This window comes from Conger conger, chromosome 1, assembly GCF_963514075.1.
Source record: "Conger conger chromosome 1, fConCon1.1, whole genome shotgun sequence".
NCBI lineage: Eukaryota > Metazoa > Chordata > Actinopteri > Anguilliformes > Congridae > Conger > Conger conger.
In genome coordinates this window covers 50,023,760-50,041,034 of record NC_083760.1, presented here as the reverse complement: position 1 = coordinate 50,041,034, position 17,275 = coordinate 50,023,760, and the positions used below count along the sequence as shown (strand labels likewise).

General features: G+C 43.6%; 1 protein-coding gene across 2 annotated transcripts in view; it reads left to right on the top strand.

Moving 5' to 3' along the window:
- The window catches only part of ncalda (neurocalcin delta a), an 86,920-nt gene that overhangs the window by 36,313 nt on the left and 33,332 nt on the right, over nucleotides 1-17,275 (top strand). For both annotated transcript variants that reach the window (XM_061237823.1, XM_061237830.1), the window contains one exon: nucleotides 7,165-7,236. The gene's annotated coding sequence lies outside the window, so the exon portion shown is untranslated. The remainder of the gene's footprint in view (nucleotides 1-7,164; nucleotides 7,237-17,275) is intronic.

Below are 17,275 nucleotides of genomic sequence, written 5' to 3'. Positions count from 1 at the left end.
ACTGATGACCACACAAGTGTTTGGGCCAACTCCACGCTTCATTTTCATTCAAAGGCACGTGCATTTTTCATAACGCGGCTGGATTAAATCACCAATTTCACAACCTTGTTTCTTGCTGTCGCTAAGCATCTTCTTATTTAAACATACTTCTTTGCTTCAAACATCAATAATCATTTCACATTTTCTTTTTGTCGTGTGATAAGACTGGAGAATAATGAACAGTATGGCCTAATAAATTTAAGCATGAGACACATGCTTCCTCTGCCTTTGTTAGGTTTGATTAATTGAGGAACTTGCCTGTGGGTTCAACCACAGAACTGTATAAGAACCCTGCCAACCATATACGGTATACTAGCTTTAGGAAGTTCAGGTCATTTCTCCTGCAGAAGCAGCAGGAAGTATTGCATTGAGTATATTCCTGCTGGGACCATTAATATCTCCTTACAACTCAGGCTTTCAAATGCTCTTTAAACAGTACTTAAAACCGTGCTCTGAAATATGTAAACCTGAAACCTCCGCCAGGCCAGGGACAAGCCGATTGAAAAACTTGTTCTGTTTCTCCACATCCTGAATTTAGACAATTAAAAAAACCCTCTTTCTATCCATTCTGAGTAACAGAGGGTCAAGATGAGTCAACAGCTTCAGCTAACCCAAAACATTCTCACAATATTGTTGCAATGTAATAAACTTGACAGAATATTTCAGTAACATTGTGGAGACATTTTGTGTTTGCTGGGCTAGGGGCCACACTGTTGACCTAACATGGATCCAGTATACAGTAGTCTGAGGTTCAGTTTTATGAGATGCCAGTTTAATCTATCACACCCCAAGAAAATCCTCTGGCACACCCCAGAAGAAACTCCACATGGAAAGCAATTGACCCACTTCACCTCATTTCTTGGGTATGAATTACTTGGATTTAAGGTAACAAAAAACCATGGCTCATACTCCAAGAAATGGAGTCTATAATTTGCCAATGCATTACTCCAGCCCAAGGCTTACTTTCCTTCCCTCAGTGAAGCCTGGAAGGCAGCAGCTAGTAAACTAGTAAACTAATTGCGATGGGTTTAGCAAACTAGCTAGCTCAGTAACATAGATACAGATATATTTAATAAAAATACATTAAAGAAAACTGCCTGTGAAGTAATAATATGTAGCTACACATAATCAGTTGGCGGAGCTGAAACTGCTGCCTTCCAGGCTTCACTGTGGGAAGGAAAGCACCAGCCATTTTGCCTCTCGTTTAATGTCAAACCATTTTCTTTTTACCTGTTGCACAGTGCGTGTTACTTGAGAGTTTACAACAGCTAGGTTATATATTGCCAGGCTTTAGTCTTCCCCAGCTCTGACAATTTACTGCTTACCCTATGGAATAAAATATGTTTTTGGCTTGTATAATAATACATAATAATATAATATATAATATATATAATATATATATATATATATAATAATATAATATATTATATAATATAATATAATATATAATATATATATATATAATAATTATTTATAATAATATATAATACTTCTATTAACAGAACTTAAATCTCCACTTCAGAGAAGCTTTTTTGTTTTTTTGACTATCTCTTCAAATCTCTGAAATTCCATACATGGTGTTTTAGGGGTGTCAATGCTAATCATAAATTTAGTGAACGCGCCTTTGATGTATGATTACTTGGTATCAACATACACACATGGATACGAAAAAACCACCTGTTTGATAAATCTGGCTGAATTTGTTGTCGGTTGCGATCTCACATACTGTACATTTACACATTTCCGAAAATATTGATAACTGAGGCCCATTATGTGTTTTGTGAAATGGAAGATGGTCACATACAGTCCCCTCCAAAAGTATTGGAACAGCAAGGTAATTTCCTTTGTTTTTGTTATACACTGAAGACAATTGAGTTTGAGGGCAAAAGATGTACATGACAGATCAGAATTTCAGCTTTTATTTCCTGGTATTTTTATCTAGATTTGTTAAACAACTTAGAACATATCACCTTTTGTATCAGACTACCCAATTTTTAGGTGAGCAAAATTATTGGGATTTATGACTGGTGTTTCTTGTTAGATTGATTAAACAATAAATACTTCTGAATGTCTGCGCTTGGATTTAGCCTCGGGTTTTCCCTGTGAAGACTGTATTTGTGTTAGAAAAGATAAACCAACATGAAGACCAGAGAGCTGTCTGGGAGAAAAGCCATTCTGAAGCTTAGAAAAGGGGGGAAATCGATCAGAGCCATTGCACAAGCATTGGGGATAGCTTATACAACAACTTGGAATGTGCTAATAAAGAAACAAACCGCTGGCATGCTGAGCAACAGACATCGAACAGGTTGACCAAGGAAAACAACAGCAGTTGTGACAGAAACATTGTGAGAGCTGTGAAGAAAAACCCCAAAACATCAGTCATTGACATCACAAATAATCTCCACGGGGCAGGGGTGAAGGAATCGCAATGAACCGTTTGAAGAAGAGCAGCTTAGAGAGTAGCAATATAGAGCCTATACCACAAGATGCAAATCACTCATCAGTAGTAAGGTAAAAAGGTGAGATTACAATTTGCAAAGAAATACAGTGATGAGCCACAAAAGGTCTGCAATAAAGTCTTATGGACTGATGAGACCTTGATTAACCTCTACCATAGGCCAAAGTGTGGAGAAAGAAGGGTTCTGCTTATGATCCAAAACATACAAGCTCATCTGTGAAGCCATGATGGTGTCATGGCTTGGGCTTGCATGGTGCTTCTGGAGTGGGCTCATTCGTCTTTATTGATGTAACTGATGATGGTAGCAGCAGGATGAATTCAGAAGTCTACAAAAACCAACTTACGGGGAAATGCGTAAACTAATTGGGGTCATTATGCAGCAAGACAAAACACACTGCTAACACAACAAAGGACTTCATTAGGGAGAAAAAGTGGAAGATTTTAGACTGGCTAAGTCAACCACCAGACCTTGAATGAATTGAACATGCATTCCACCTCCTGAAGTCAAGATTGAAGGGGAAAAAAACCCAAAACAAAAAACAACTGAAGGAGGCTGCAGTAAAAGCCTGGAAAAGCATCACAAAAGAAGAATGCAACGATGCAATGATGTCAATGGGTCGCAGGCTTGTTGCAGTTATTGCAAGCAAGGGATATGCTACCAAATATTAAGTGTTATTTACTTTTATTTACTGTTCCAATACTTTTGCTCACCTAAAAATTGGGTGGTCTGATTCCAAAGTAGTTTAACACATCTAGGTGTAAATACCAGGAAATTAAAGCTGAAATTCTGATCATCCCTCTATCTCAACCTCAAATGTATTCAGTGTATTGCAAAAACAAAGAAATTGGCCTTGCTGTTCCAATACGTTTGGAGGGGACTGTAGCACCCCCCTTGAACACAATAAAAGGTGAATATTTCAGGAAGCAAGAGGAGGAATGGGGAAAAATACGTTTTTACCATTTGAGAGAGCAGATGCTTATTCAATCTGAGTTGCTTTCCTGCATTATTGTAAAGACTCCTTCCTGAACTATCTGAATTAATGCTATGATACAGGACTTCTCTATCCCTCTCTGACCTGTACATTTTAATTCAGCTGCCTGTCCCACAAGGGCAGTGTTGAGGCACTATGTGTGTGCATGTGTATAGTACGTATGTCTGAGTGTGTGTGTGTGTGTGTGTGTGTGTGTGTGTGTGTGTGTGTGTGTGTGTGTGTGTGTGTGTGCGTGTGCGTGCGTGTGTGCGTGCGTGCATGCAGGTACTGTATATGTACTTGCTTGCATGCGTGTTCCTACCTGTCTGTGTGTTTTTCAGAGAAGAGTGTAGGTAAAATATCAAACATAGAAAGTCAAACAGTCTTGTCTTCATGTTGGCATTGTTTATGAGATGGCCCTGTGTGCTGAGACTTGGTTCTGATTTTCTACCGTACTTTCCTTTGTGTTCAGCACATCTACAGCTATACATCTTTACAAATTCAGTCTGGACACGATGTTACAGTAGGTTTAACATACGTTTTCATGCCACTGTAAATGGAAAGTCATATAGTTAGATCTAGTGCAGGGCCGGTATTAAGCTCCTTCTGCCTTTTTGTTCTCATCAGAAAGAGGCTGTCGTAAATAGTGTTGCGCATGATGTTTTTATGTCCGTCTACCCCGTGGCTATTTTTTGGAAGTGATACAAAGGAGACAGACGGTAGAGCAGTGAGAGCGTGCGAGGCTGCCAGGCTCCTGGCTCTGAGAGGTTGCTACCTTGCTACCTGCCAGCTGTGTCCAGACAGCCATGTCTGAAGAGCAACCCCCCCTCTCCATTCGGTCACAACGTATGTTCAACAAGATCTCCACTGGGAATATTATCGCTCGCCTCTCCGCACCCCTCTTCCCCTCTCGAGTGTTTAAACCCACGACACCTCCTCCTCATGTTTTAATATCAGAGAGCCAATTAGCGCTTGTTCGTTTGCATACCGTGTTCCCGCCAGTGCAGGGATCAAGGGGCAGAGTGTCCAATCTGGTGCTTTGCTACCGGCCGATACCTGGTTAGCAGTTAGCGTCTTGTTAGTGTCCTCACTGTGTACTGCCCTTAGTGCTGATCCAGGATCAGCGGTTGAGAGAGGGTGCAGAAGGGGATATTTTAAGCGGATTTGAAAACAAGGCACTACTGCTGTCAGCATCTGAAAGGGTCACAGGTGGATATCTGTGAGGTGTGGTACTGCTGCTAAGTACACTTTGTATCAATTTAGTGTTGAACTGGCTGCCCCGCAGTCAATGTTCTTGAGGTCGGCAAGCATGAATGTCTCAAATGACTTTTTTGGCGTTGTTGTGCCGGCGGGAGATTGGATTCTCTGGAGTCTCTGTGCTTCTACAGGCAATCCAGGTGTCGCTGAAGGTCACGCACAGGGTCTCATCTCCCAAAAACTAAAAACACAACATGGCTGCCCCAGCCTAACCTACCTTGCTGCATTTCTGTTCTTTTTCAGGAGGTGGAATCATCTCTAATCCTGTAAAAATTATTTGCAGCTGAATGCAGGTTTAATTCCTTTCTAAATTGACTAAACTTCCCCCTTTGTTACAATAAAACGCTTAAAATTTGTGCCCCTTCATCTTGGGAGTATTAACACTCATTTTTCTGATGGAGTAGTTGTGTACTGCAGATTGCACAGACAGATGAGGAAAAACACAAAAGAACGAAGCCATCTTAGCACCATTAGGATGACACTTTAAGTAAAATGGAAAGTGCCTTGGGAATGATGTGTCTGCTATGCTGTGCTTCAGCACAGAATTGTAGTCCTTGACTGTGTTTGACCCGAGAGCCTGCTGCCTCTTTTCTATTCCTGTTGTGTGGGCTGTAATGGGGATGTAGGCTTTGAGTGGCAGCAGCTGGAGCCTTAAATAGGGGGCAGCCTTCAAGCATGAACCACATCGAACTGCCAGCCTCCTCTGCTGCGAAATATGCAGCTCCCTCCAAAAAACAGGCACGTTAATGCTCGCAAGATGATTACATTATTACATTATTGGCATTTGGCAGATGCTCTTATCCAGAGCAACGTACAGTTGATTAGACTAAGCAGGAGACAATCCTCCCCTGGAGCAATGCAGGCTCAAGGGCCCAACGGCTGTGCGGATCTTATTGTGGCTACACCTGGACCTTCCGGTGCGTTCTGTCCGCGCGGCACTGTGTGAGCCTCGGACCTGGAGAGAGTTCAGCCAGGGGCGGGTTTGCCAGACTATGCCAAATGCTGAGCGTTTCCCTGGTGAATATGGAAAGTTCCGGCACGTCTTTCCCAGCTGCGCTGTCCCTCCACACACATTGCTCAATGAGGTCAAAGTTCTGCTCTGCTCAACTGGCTTTCAGCGCTCCTTTTCTCTGTCTCATTTGTGTGTATGTTGGAGGGTATGTGGAGCGGTTCCTTGAGAAACTTAAATCCAGGGAGAGTTAGGTTTTTTTGTCAGCATGTCAAGTGTTTAAAAACGAAAGAGCCTGCTAATGTTTGTTTTGATAAAGTACAGTGTGGTAAGGCAAGTCTTCTCCCAGGGGGTTTCCTTTTGAAATACTCATCAACTTGTTCTCATCAGTGAAAGGTACCTTGAAACTCCCAATTTCGTACGCATGATGAAATAATAAATGTATGTTACTCTGCTGCTCGCTTTCCAAAGAAGCCATTTCCATCCTTGAAGCAAATGTTTGTGCGTCTGGGTTTATGTAGCTACGTTTTTAGGTAACACTTCTCACAAGCAAAGCTAATGATGCCAAGCTTAACCTGCTGCTGGTAGGATGAAGCCCAAACGGTTGGCTCAACTCTGTCCTAAAATCTGTGGCGTATACAGTATGACCATGCAAACCACTGACTGAATGTCTGCCCCCGAACTGACCATGAAGGCTGAATTATGCAGACTACCTGATTATGTGGAATAGAGCGAATCGAATGAAACTCACAATGCAATGTTCCGCTACACCCTGAGTGGGATTCTCTATTTGCACAGATACCAACATTTTGATAGGGAAGAAACATCAACACTGCAAAAGTATTTGGTATTATTCCACTTCATAATTGCTTGACATCTATCTTTTGATATGCATCTGATAATTTCCAAATCCCTTTAAAGCTTAAATGTGTTTGATGTTCTCTTTATTCCTTTACATTTAATACACCACATATGCCTCGACCATCGCAGCATCTCTCCCTCCCTCTTACGATTTTTGGTCCTCAAATAATCGTTAGATTTTACCAGCTTGTTATATGTTTGGGAAACATAAAAAAAAACCAAAAAAAAAAAAACCGGCAGACAACTGTAACTCCAATTACTTATCCAATCACTAATCCAATTACCTTCTGCTCATTGAATTTTAATCGTTGCATCTGCTGCGTCTTGCGATGTTGGCCAAATTCAGCACAGGAGGCCCTCCACTGAGCTGAAGCATCAGATAAACACGCAGCTTGTTTCTTGAATCAAAACAAGCCAATAGATTTGAGGAGATTAATTGGGCTCATTCAGCCGTGGTCCCATCGGGACCGGCGCAGAACCTGGAAACCTGGCCTCCCTATTAGCACTCCCTGGAAGCGTGCGCCCCTGCTAATTATTAATTAATTAACAATTGTTAATTGTTCATGAATTATTTGGGCTAAATAATTAGACGACACTTGCACTAAAAAGGCCGCTTGTTTTCTCTGCAGATCGGCTGAGAGGCACGGCGGGCTGTGGAGTCCCCTTCTGAGCCAAGAACCAGGGAACCATCCTGGCCCACCGTGAGTACCACCCTGCCCCCCTCCCCAAGCACCTGTCAAAGGAAGCCCCTCTCTCTCATGCCGTTTACACGGTCCATTTACAACAGGCCTGTAGCATTCAGGCTGGGCTAAACTAACTTCACAAATTGGGGTTGCCTGATATGCAAGCCGTTTTCATGCAGATTGGGCGGGAAAGGAAGAGATTATATGACCCTTAAGTGGAAAATAGATGATGCTGACAAGCCTGTTCTGTGGGACAATGTAGACTAATCACTGCTGTTCACTGTTCACATTGGTGCAAAAGCCATGGAATCACACGAACAATGGTAAAGAAATTGCAAGTAAGTGACTAATAACCCTTTCAAAGATCAGGTATGATGTGTGTCCACATCACATGGATCAACTGGATTTTTTTCCCATGACATAAAGTTAAATATTTACACCAAACTTGCATCCATTTGAGCTCAGGCAGGAAAACATTTTCCAACTAGAACCTCGCAATACTCTATAAGGGACTGGCCAATAAATCATTTGAAGGGTAAAGGTGGCCAGTAAGATTTCCTGGAGTGAATTGTCTTGGGGCAGAAATGCCTTATGCCAGGGGTCATCAGCTCTGGCCCTCATCAGCTCCAAAGCCTTATGTACATTCTGGCCAGCACAAAAAATTAATTACAGCTAGAGCCAAATAAGGGTTCTTAAAATTTCAAACATGCATTTCACTTTTCTTTCAAAAGTACAGCAACTTGTCATTGTTGTCACCCCCAAATCAGGCAGGTAGGCTCTTTAGACACCAAGCCATGGTTTCAGAACAAACCCACACTGCTGGCAAGAAGGCCCCCCGCCCCCTTAAAGTATCAAGGACCCAGAAACCTAACTGAGACCTGTATGTATGCCTGGCCTTTCCTGTGTGGAATGTGCCGGATTGAGCGAACACACAACCCTATTCCTCCAAGCAGCTTTAGGGAGTGTATACTCATAGTTCCAGAGTGTTTCTATTTGCCTTTGTTTCATTATGTAACTAAGTCAAGTAAGGCAATTATCAGTGTAATCGCCAATGGTGAATTGAACTGACCCAGGTCAGGTTGGTGGTGCTCTACCCTATAGCGACTGTAGCTATTTAACTGTTAAAATGCCCACTCTCTTTCCCATGAATCCTATGAGTGAATGAATGCGCGTGTGTGTGTGGGGGGAGGGGCAGGATTGTGTGTGAATGGTTTGCATTTCCTGCTCTGTGGTCCAGAATTCACAAGGTTCCCAGGCTGAGACACAAGTGGCGGGTACACTGCCCCCAACACTGCATGCCCCCTGGGCTTAGAGTCCCTATGCCTGAGGGACAGCTGTAGGATCTCTGCTGTAGGTCTTCATGCAGAACTCTGGTGGGTATGGGCTCTCACAGGGAGTGATATCGCAGAGCCTCTTGTGACTATATGCACTCTATTCAGCCAGTGCTCTCTCCCTATCATGTGTATTAAGGGGAGGAAGAAGGGAACCCATGCTTCCACAAGTTGTCATTGGCAGCATCCGATTGGGTGAAATGTCGCATGCTTCTCAGACCAGCCAGTCATAACACAAAGCATTTTTTGGACCGGCCCCTGATTCGAAAAGTGCCGCGGCATCGGGGGAACTTGACCTCTGGAAGCCGGAGTGCAGCAGCTGCCTTAGGAGGGATTCTCTGTTTTCACATGCTAACATCAGACAAAATGCTCCCAGCATCTCCTGGCGATGCGTCACGGGGCCACAGGGGGGGACAGGAGGGGTGTGCCGGCATCACGGACCACATTGACCACATGCTTTCCGAGTCACTCATTAAACAACATGTTCGGGGGATTACCTCCCAGATCCGGAGGTAGCCACTCGCTGGAACCGCATCCTGGAAAAGCCCTGTCAGAAATAACGGTGACAGGCCGCTGCCGCCATGCAGCACTGGGACGAGCCTCTTAAAGGTCACTGGACCAGCCACCATCTCTCAAGTGCACAGTACAGGCCATCGCAGAGAATCCGGCACAAACAATTAAAGAGCTCCTCTATCACACAAGCCCCTCTCAGGAGAGGGCATTCCCTGGTGGGTGGAAGGGGATATAAGGGATAAGGAGTGTTGAGTGCCACTTTAAGGTTTCACTAAACCTTTGGGGCAATCGTGGCCAACAGCCTGCGCAAAGGGCTTTTATTTAAGGAAGGTATGGGACAGCCAAATGCCAAAGGCGCTTTCACAGGACACGCCCTGCACAGGAGGACCCTTCTAGAATCTACCATGCTTTTAAAGGCCAAATTTGATTGTGAAAAATAAAAGAAATGCCTTGTGCTATTTACACATTTCTCAAGCTCTCTTTAAATTTCTTGGTAAGTAGTCTATAGAGGAAGAAGCCTTCTAGAATGTGCCGTACTTTTAAAGGCCAAATTTGATTGTGAAAAATAAAAGAAAGGCTTTGCGCTATTCATGAATTTCTCAAGCTTTCTAAAAACTCTTGGAAAATAGTCCCCTCCCCCTGCTACTCAGTTCTTTCATAGATATGCTTTCGTGGAATGTTTCCAAACCCCGACGTGGAGATTGTGTCTCTCAAGTTACCCACGTGCCACTAGCACCTGTACCCTCTGGCCAAGAGCTCTATTTACGTGCGCCCTCCTCAATGCACTCGACTGTGAGCCAGTGACACCCTGTAGACATTAGCACAGTTAGCACCAACTGGAGGTGAGACACATCCTCTCACAGGCAGCAACTGATTGCCCGCAAGTACCTACTATGTCTGTGGAATAAATTGTGGAGTCCAGTTGGAATTCAGTTGGAATCCAGTGTTTCAATGCTACATGCTTCTGGTGATCTTTACCAACTGAGCCAGTTTTGAAGAATATATTTTCATGTAACTAGGAGAACATTTTCCATTGATTAATCACATAGATCACATTAATTAATCACATAGATTAGACTGTAGCACTATATTCTGATTAATCACATAGAATATAGTGCTACAGTCTAATCTGTCAAGTCAGAGGCATGTTTACTCTGTAAAGCAGTACAGTGGTGTTTTTAGTCATTCACTTTTAATTCTTTCATAAATACTTTCATCATGGAAGAAAGGAGGGCATGGTTCAGGATTTGAGAAATGGTACTGCTCTCCAGCAAGATCGGTTGGCAAAACCCAGTGTGTCTTAACCATAGTGATATCACTGGTGTGTGCTGCAATAGCACACTGACTGGAAATGGACCATCTGTACATGTTATTTTGACCAATTAATGAACTCAATGGGCTTCATTCATGAAACATGCATACAATCATATTTGATTCTAAACTTTGCGGAAGAACGTTTTTACAAACATTTCGGCATTTATAGTTTTTTTATAAATGCTCAATAGAATTGTTGGTACGATCAAAATCTATGTGTGTTTGGAAATGTGTATGAAGCTATACACAGAAGATGAATAGTGAACACAGATTCAGAATTCTGTTGGGTTAAACATCAAGATGAAATTCCCGATTCTCCACTGTTAATCAAAAGTTGCAGGAGGAATTCCATGAAGTGCCACACCAGAGTTGGCATCGTCCAACTGTGAAGAAACTTGGAGCAGAACTCCTCATTGTTCTTGCCCCAAATTAATGTCTTCTTAAAAAAAAGACAAAGACTTTACTTAAGGAGAATGAAATTAGAGGCTTATAAACCATTATTCATTTTAAGTGTAAAGTGAAACTAATGTGTGCCCTTGTTATTTTTTTATAGTAAGAGTGTGGTAGCTATATATTTGCTTTGGTTAGCGCTTCCATTCAAAATTTTGAACTTCAATATCTCACCCGTTTCAAAAAGTCTCAATGCTATTTCACAGGTCTACTACATTGGCAACAGACTCGCCAACTACTGATTTTGGTATTGTTACATTGTGCCAATTCTGTGTTCTGTGTTACCCTAAAAAAGAAAAAAATATAACTTTTTGCCACAAAAATAACTCAATTTAAATCCAACGGATCCTGAAAAAAGACCACTCATTATGTGTAGACCACAAAATTCTAAATTTTGATGATGAATTGTCCATGGACTTAACATGTGGAGACACAAATGCTATGACGTGAATGAGGCTAATTTAATGTTTGCAATGATACCGTAATGTTCAGCAATGTTATCGCATGCAGATAATAGCTAGATGACATTACATATCACAGCGACAGGCTAGCAGCAGCCAGTCCAAAGTAGCAAGCATTCAATTTGTGAAAAAGTGTCAGATACAGGAAAGTGATGCCGGCCAAAAAGGGAACGCTAGGTTGGTGTACATAAACTTTCAGCTAAATTGCCATCTATGTTAGTTTATTAGGCTAGCCATAAACACCAACAAAGTGAGTTCACTAGGCTAGCCAGCTAGCTAGCTAGCTCTAGCTACACAATAAATGTAAACTAGCAAGTTAACTAGCTAGCTGGCCTTATACCATGCTAACTAGCTAACATAGACTCACTTCCAAACAGAAGTTAACATCTGTTCAATGCTTGAAGGAGAACAGGGTGATGTTTGCATTAGGGCTGATCAATTTAATTTCCTGTCTTTTGAGGCTTTCAGAAAATGCTAACATTTCACTTACAACATATTTTTGGGTGATTAATAGCATATGAGTGGCATAACCTGTCAGACACTCTTCCCTCAGTGAAAATAAGGCTCTGAGATAACAGCCAGCACCATAACACAGAATTAATTAATATCAGTGTACAATATCAATATCACAGGACAATGAGAACATTGCTGCTGTAAAGGGGGAAGTGAGAAAACTTGATTGGAGAATCTGATCATTCCCCCCAAACAACGGCCACCACCGCCTTGTTAATAACATTGGAATATGCATGCATTTCTGAGAAAAGGTTGTTGTGCAACGCCCAACAGCTGTTTAGCAGAGATCACCTGACACAGGGGTGCTGTTTTGCACCCAAAAATATCAGGTGACAGGGTAACAAGAGTGTAGGGGAGAAGGGATATCTGTATCTGCCTTGCAAAATGCCAAACGTTATGACATCTGAACGCTCCGACTGCATTGCACGTACCCCGGTGAATCTGCCTGCCATGCATGCCGTGGTCCGTCTCCCCCCCCCCCCTCATTACTGTCATTTCTTACTTCGCCGAGTGCTTCACACAGTTTAAGTCCCTAGTAAAGATAAGCATGTTACTGCGGATCGTGTTGGTGAAGATGGGTCCACACGCACCGAAAATGAGCTTGTTCACAACTGTGGGAGAGGTGTCTGCAGTACAGCACATACCTGCTCGCCCCCAGGCCTAGCACCTGTCAGCGAAAGTGGGTCCATTGGTCGTCTGTGCGATAGGGGTCATCATCCCAGGTCATGGAGGACCACAGGGCAAGCGCTAACCTTACCAAATCCAGATGAAGTGAGTAAACTAATGGGGCATCATTGCAGGGCCCCCTAGCGGTAGCAGGGCTCTAAATAGCTGCTTATTGAGTCAATCCGGCTCTTCTGAAATCAGTTGATTAATTGGGGTGATGAACTTGAGTCCTAACATAGTACAGGGGAGTGGTGGGTTCAGGATAAATGTACACGCACAAGGGCTAGACTTGGGTCAACTATTTTGGATTAAAATACATTTCTGTATTTCAATTGATCTTGCCTGTGCAATAGAGCCAACCGAGAGGACCAGAATTGAATAGATTCCAATATAAAAAGCATATAAAAGTATTTGAATCCAAAGGAATTACCTATTTGACCCAGGTCAGACAAGGACCCACATACACTGGTGTCCACGCCCGTATGTACATACCCAGATACCCATACACTATTGGCCATTATTTAAAATGGGGATGAGATGAGAGAATTTGGGGGAATCCCTTCATTGCAGCAGTGAAGCATGTCTGTCACCCTGACCGAAATAGCCCCAGAATTCCCTGCCCTGGCCCAGTGTAGTAAGGAAAAGGCTAATTAGGTTAACCCATTAACCATGTCCCTGGTGGGTAATTAGCCACCATAAGGCTGACATTACTTAAAGCAGTAAGTCTGTGTTCAAGCATGGTGCAATGTATATTGTATAACAGGAACCAGAGCCAGGCTGGAGTGGTCATTTTAAACAGGTGCAGTGGCATGAGATTACATGCCAAGACATTGACCCCAGAGAAGCTTCCAGACTCTCATTGCACATTCCAAATTAGTTCAGATTTAGTAAGAAACACACAGTGCTCCTGTGTAGAACCATCACTGAATTGGCAGCCCCTCTTGGTATCCATTTCCGAATATACTGTGAGCACCATAACATGCTTTTTAGTGTATCTTTGGTGTAGACATTTCAGCAGGTTCTATGCCTAGCCCTCCTCCCTCATTTTAGGGCACCATAATGTTTGGGACATATTAATGTTATATAAATGAAAGTAGCATGCAATGACTGCTTGATGTCTGTGAGCCTTGGCATTGTACTTCCCTCTACGGTTTTCAGCACATTTGTCCGTGGTTCTGATGTACACTTTATTGTATGTCTCTTGCACGAGTCCCTTGTCCCTTGGCGGCCTGTAGCGTAGTGGTTAAGGTAAATGACTGGGACCCGCTAGGTCGCCGGTTCGATTCCCGGTGTAGCCGCAATAAGATCCGCACATCCGTTGGGCCCTTGAGCAAAGCCCTTAACCCTGCATTGCTCCAGGGGAGGATTGTCTCCTGCTTAGTCTAATCAACTGTATGTCGCTCTGGATAAGCGCGTCTGCCAAATGCCAATAATGTAATGTAATGTAATGTCGCTCTGGATAAGAGCATCTGCCAAATGCCAATATTGTAATGTAATGTAATGTCGCTCTGGAAAAGAGCGTCTGCTAAATGACTATAATGTAATACTCTACCAGGCCTGTACTGTAGCCATCTTCTGCTCTTGCTTATTTTTGGGGCTAGTTTCTCCCCAAAGTTTTCTCTTCAGTGTATTAAAGGTATGATTTCAGATTGGGTGAATGACTTTGGCAGTATGTGTACGATCATTGTGTAGGATGAAGTGCCATCCAATGAGTTTGGACTGCTGTATTTAACACAAGATCAAATTTGGCAATTACAACACATATTTCTTGCCTCAAGACCACTTCCAGGCTTTGATTGCTTCTTTGTGTTTTTGGTTTTGGAAGAGGACAGGCTGTTAATTATGATGTCACGCGAGTTCAGAAGACCGCAAGAACAGCCATTGAGAAACACCTCATGTTTCACAGATGAGGGTGTTGCTGTGGATCATAGGCAGTTGCTTTTGGCCTCCATACCTTGTGCTCTTGCCATCAATCTTAATGCAAGTGAATCTTGGTCTCATTTGTCCACAATACCTTTTTTCCAGAACTCTGCAGGCTCTTTTAGGTCCTACATTACATTACATTATTGGCATTTGGCAGACGCTCTTATCCAGAGCGACGTACAACAAAGTGCATACCCATAACCAGGGATAAGTTCGCTGAAAGACCCTAGAGGGAAGTACAATTTCAACTGCTACCTGTACAACAAAGATAAGGACGAGGGCCAATTTTTTAAATTTTATTTTATTTTATTTTATTTTTGAACAAAGAAACAAACAAACAGAGCAAAAGTGACCAAAGTTCACTATCCAAACACTGCTTACCTAGCTAACTAAAAATACCGATACACAAAGCAAGTCACAGAGACAACAATTAAGGTTCACAGGGAGGTAGGGAGGGATGGGGAGAGGTGCTGCTTGAAGAGGTGTGTCTTCAGCTTGCCCTTGAAGGTGGGGAGAGATTCTTCAGTTCTGACCTCAACGGGGAGTTCGTTCCACCACCGTGGAGTCAGAACAGACAGTAGTCGTGAGCGTGAGGTGGAGGTTCGGAGAGGGGGAGGTGCCAAGCGGCCTGTGGAGGCTGAACGAAGAGGTCTGGCAGGTGTGTAGGGTCTGATGATTGTTTGTAGATTAGCTGGGGAAGACCCCTTAACTGCTTGGAAGGCTAGCACCAATGTTTTGAATTTGATGTGAGCCATGACAGGCAGCCAGTGGAGGGAAGTAAGCAGGGGGGTGACGTGTGAGTATTTGGGAAGGTTGAAGACCAGACGAGCTGCTGCAATCTGGATAAGTTGGAGGGGTCTGATGGCGGACGCTGGGAGGCCAGCCAAGAGGGAATTGCAGTAGTCCAGGTGGGATAGAACCATCGCTTGGACCAGGAGCTGGGTCGAGTAGGGGGTGAGAAAGGGGCAGATTCTCCGTATGTTGTATAGGAAGAACCTGCAAGACCGGGTCACCGCCGCAATGTTATCGGAAAGGGACAGTCTGCTGTCCATCACCACGCCGAGGTTTCTTGCACTGGGTGATGGCGTGAGTGTGGTATCCCCGAGGGAATTGGAGAGATCCAGATGAGGAGAGGTATTAGCAGGGATGAGTATCATTTCAGTCTTGCCTGGGTTGAGCTTTAGATGGTGGTTGTCCATCCAGCTCTGGATGTCCCTCAGGCAAGCAGAGATACGGGCTGAAACCTGCGTATCATACGGCGGGAACGAGACGAAGAGTTGGGTATCGTCCGCGTAGCAGTGGTAGGATAGCCCGTGTGCAGTGATCACAGGGCCAAGGGAGCGAGTGTAAAGAGAAAAAAGAAGCGGGCCTAGGACTGAGCCCTGGGGAACTCCTGTGGCGAGGGGCCGAGGTGTCGATACCGAACCAGCCCAGGCAACCTGAAAGGAGCGACCAGAGAGGTAGGACTCAATCCAGTCCAGGGCTGTGCCACAGATGCCCGTTGCTGACAGGGCAGACAGGAGGATGGAGTGATCCACAGTGTCGAAGGCAGCAGAGAGATCTAGAAGAATGAGGACAGAGGAGAGGGAGGCTGCTCGTGCGGCATGGAGTGACTCACTGACGGAGAGGAGCGCAGTCTCTGTCGAGTGGCCCGATCTGAAGCCAGACTGATGGGGGTCTAGCAGGTTGTTGTTAGAAAAGAAAGAAGAAAGTTGAGTAGAAGCGGCTCGTTCTATAGTTTTAGAAAGGAAAGGAAGAAGAGATACCGGGCGGTAGTTCTGGATGATGGAGGGATCCAGAGTAGGCTTTTTTAGCAGCGGAGTGATGTGGGCCCTCTTGGAGGATGCCGGAAAACAGCCGGAAGACAGGGAGGAGGTCCTACAAAAAAGAGCGAAGTTTAATCTGGCCATCCTGGTTTGTGGTTTGCATTTTGCAGCACTGTAGTAGTAGTCACAAACGCCTGCCTTCTGATCTGTCGGACAGGTGTTAGGGTGTTTCTTCCTTATGGTGAGAATTCTTTGGTCATCAGTTGTAGAGATCTTCTTGGCCTACCAGGCCCTTCGCAATTACCGAGCTCAGCAGTGCTCTCTTTCTCCCTAATGATGTTAGAAACCATGGATTTTGCAATGCCTAAGCTTATGCCTGTCTCTGGCTTATGCCTGTTTCTTATTTCCCAGCCTCATAATGGGTTCATTGATTGACTGTTCCTGGCACAACTCTGGTCCTCTTGTTAACAAACACCAATAACAGACTCCAAAGGCAATCAAAAGCCTAGAATCAAGACTAGATATTAAAAGCTCTCCAATACCTGCACTAATGAAGCAATTGAACACACCTAACTAATTAGAAATATGTAAAGCCATTTGTCCCAAACATGATGGTGCCCTGAAATGGGGGGGGGATATGCATAAATGTGCTGGAACTTCTACATCGTGAATCCAAAGTGCATAAAAATACTAATAAAAATGTTTTTAATTTCATAATATATAAATGAAAACTGAGAATCTGCACTTTGACCACATGTCAATAGTTTGATTACAAATCTATAATCAAATCAAGAAAAAAAAGAAGTATTTGTCCCAAACATTATGGGTTATCATCTCTGCATATCAATTAATGAACTGTGCGGACTGCACACAGGCTTTCTTTTTTCCTTTTCCTACCGTCCTTTCTTTTTTATAAAGGTATTGCAATGATCTTCAATGCCATGGAGCATCTTGACATTGAAGTTTCCTTGTGTGAATTTTTCTCCTTCAACAGGGATTCCCCCAGTGCCCAACCTCCCCACCCCTCGCTCTGACAGCTGCTCATGAAGTTTTCCTCTGTAGCCTGGGAAACCGTTCACTCTCCCCATCTGATGAGTGGCTCTCATCTCCAGTCTCTTGC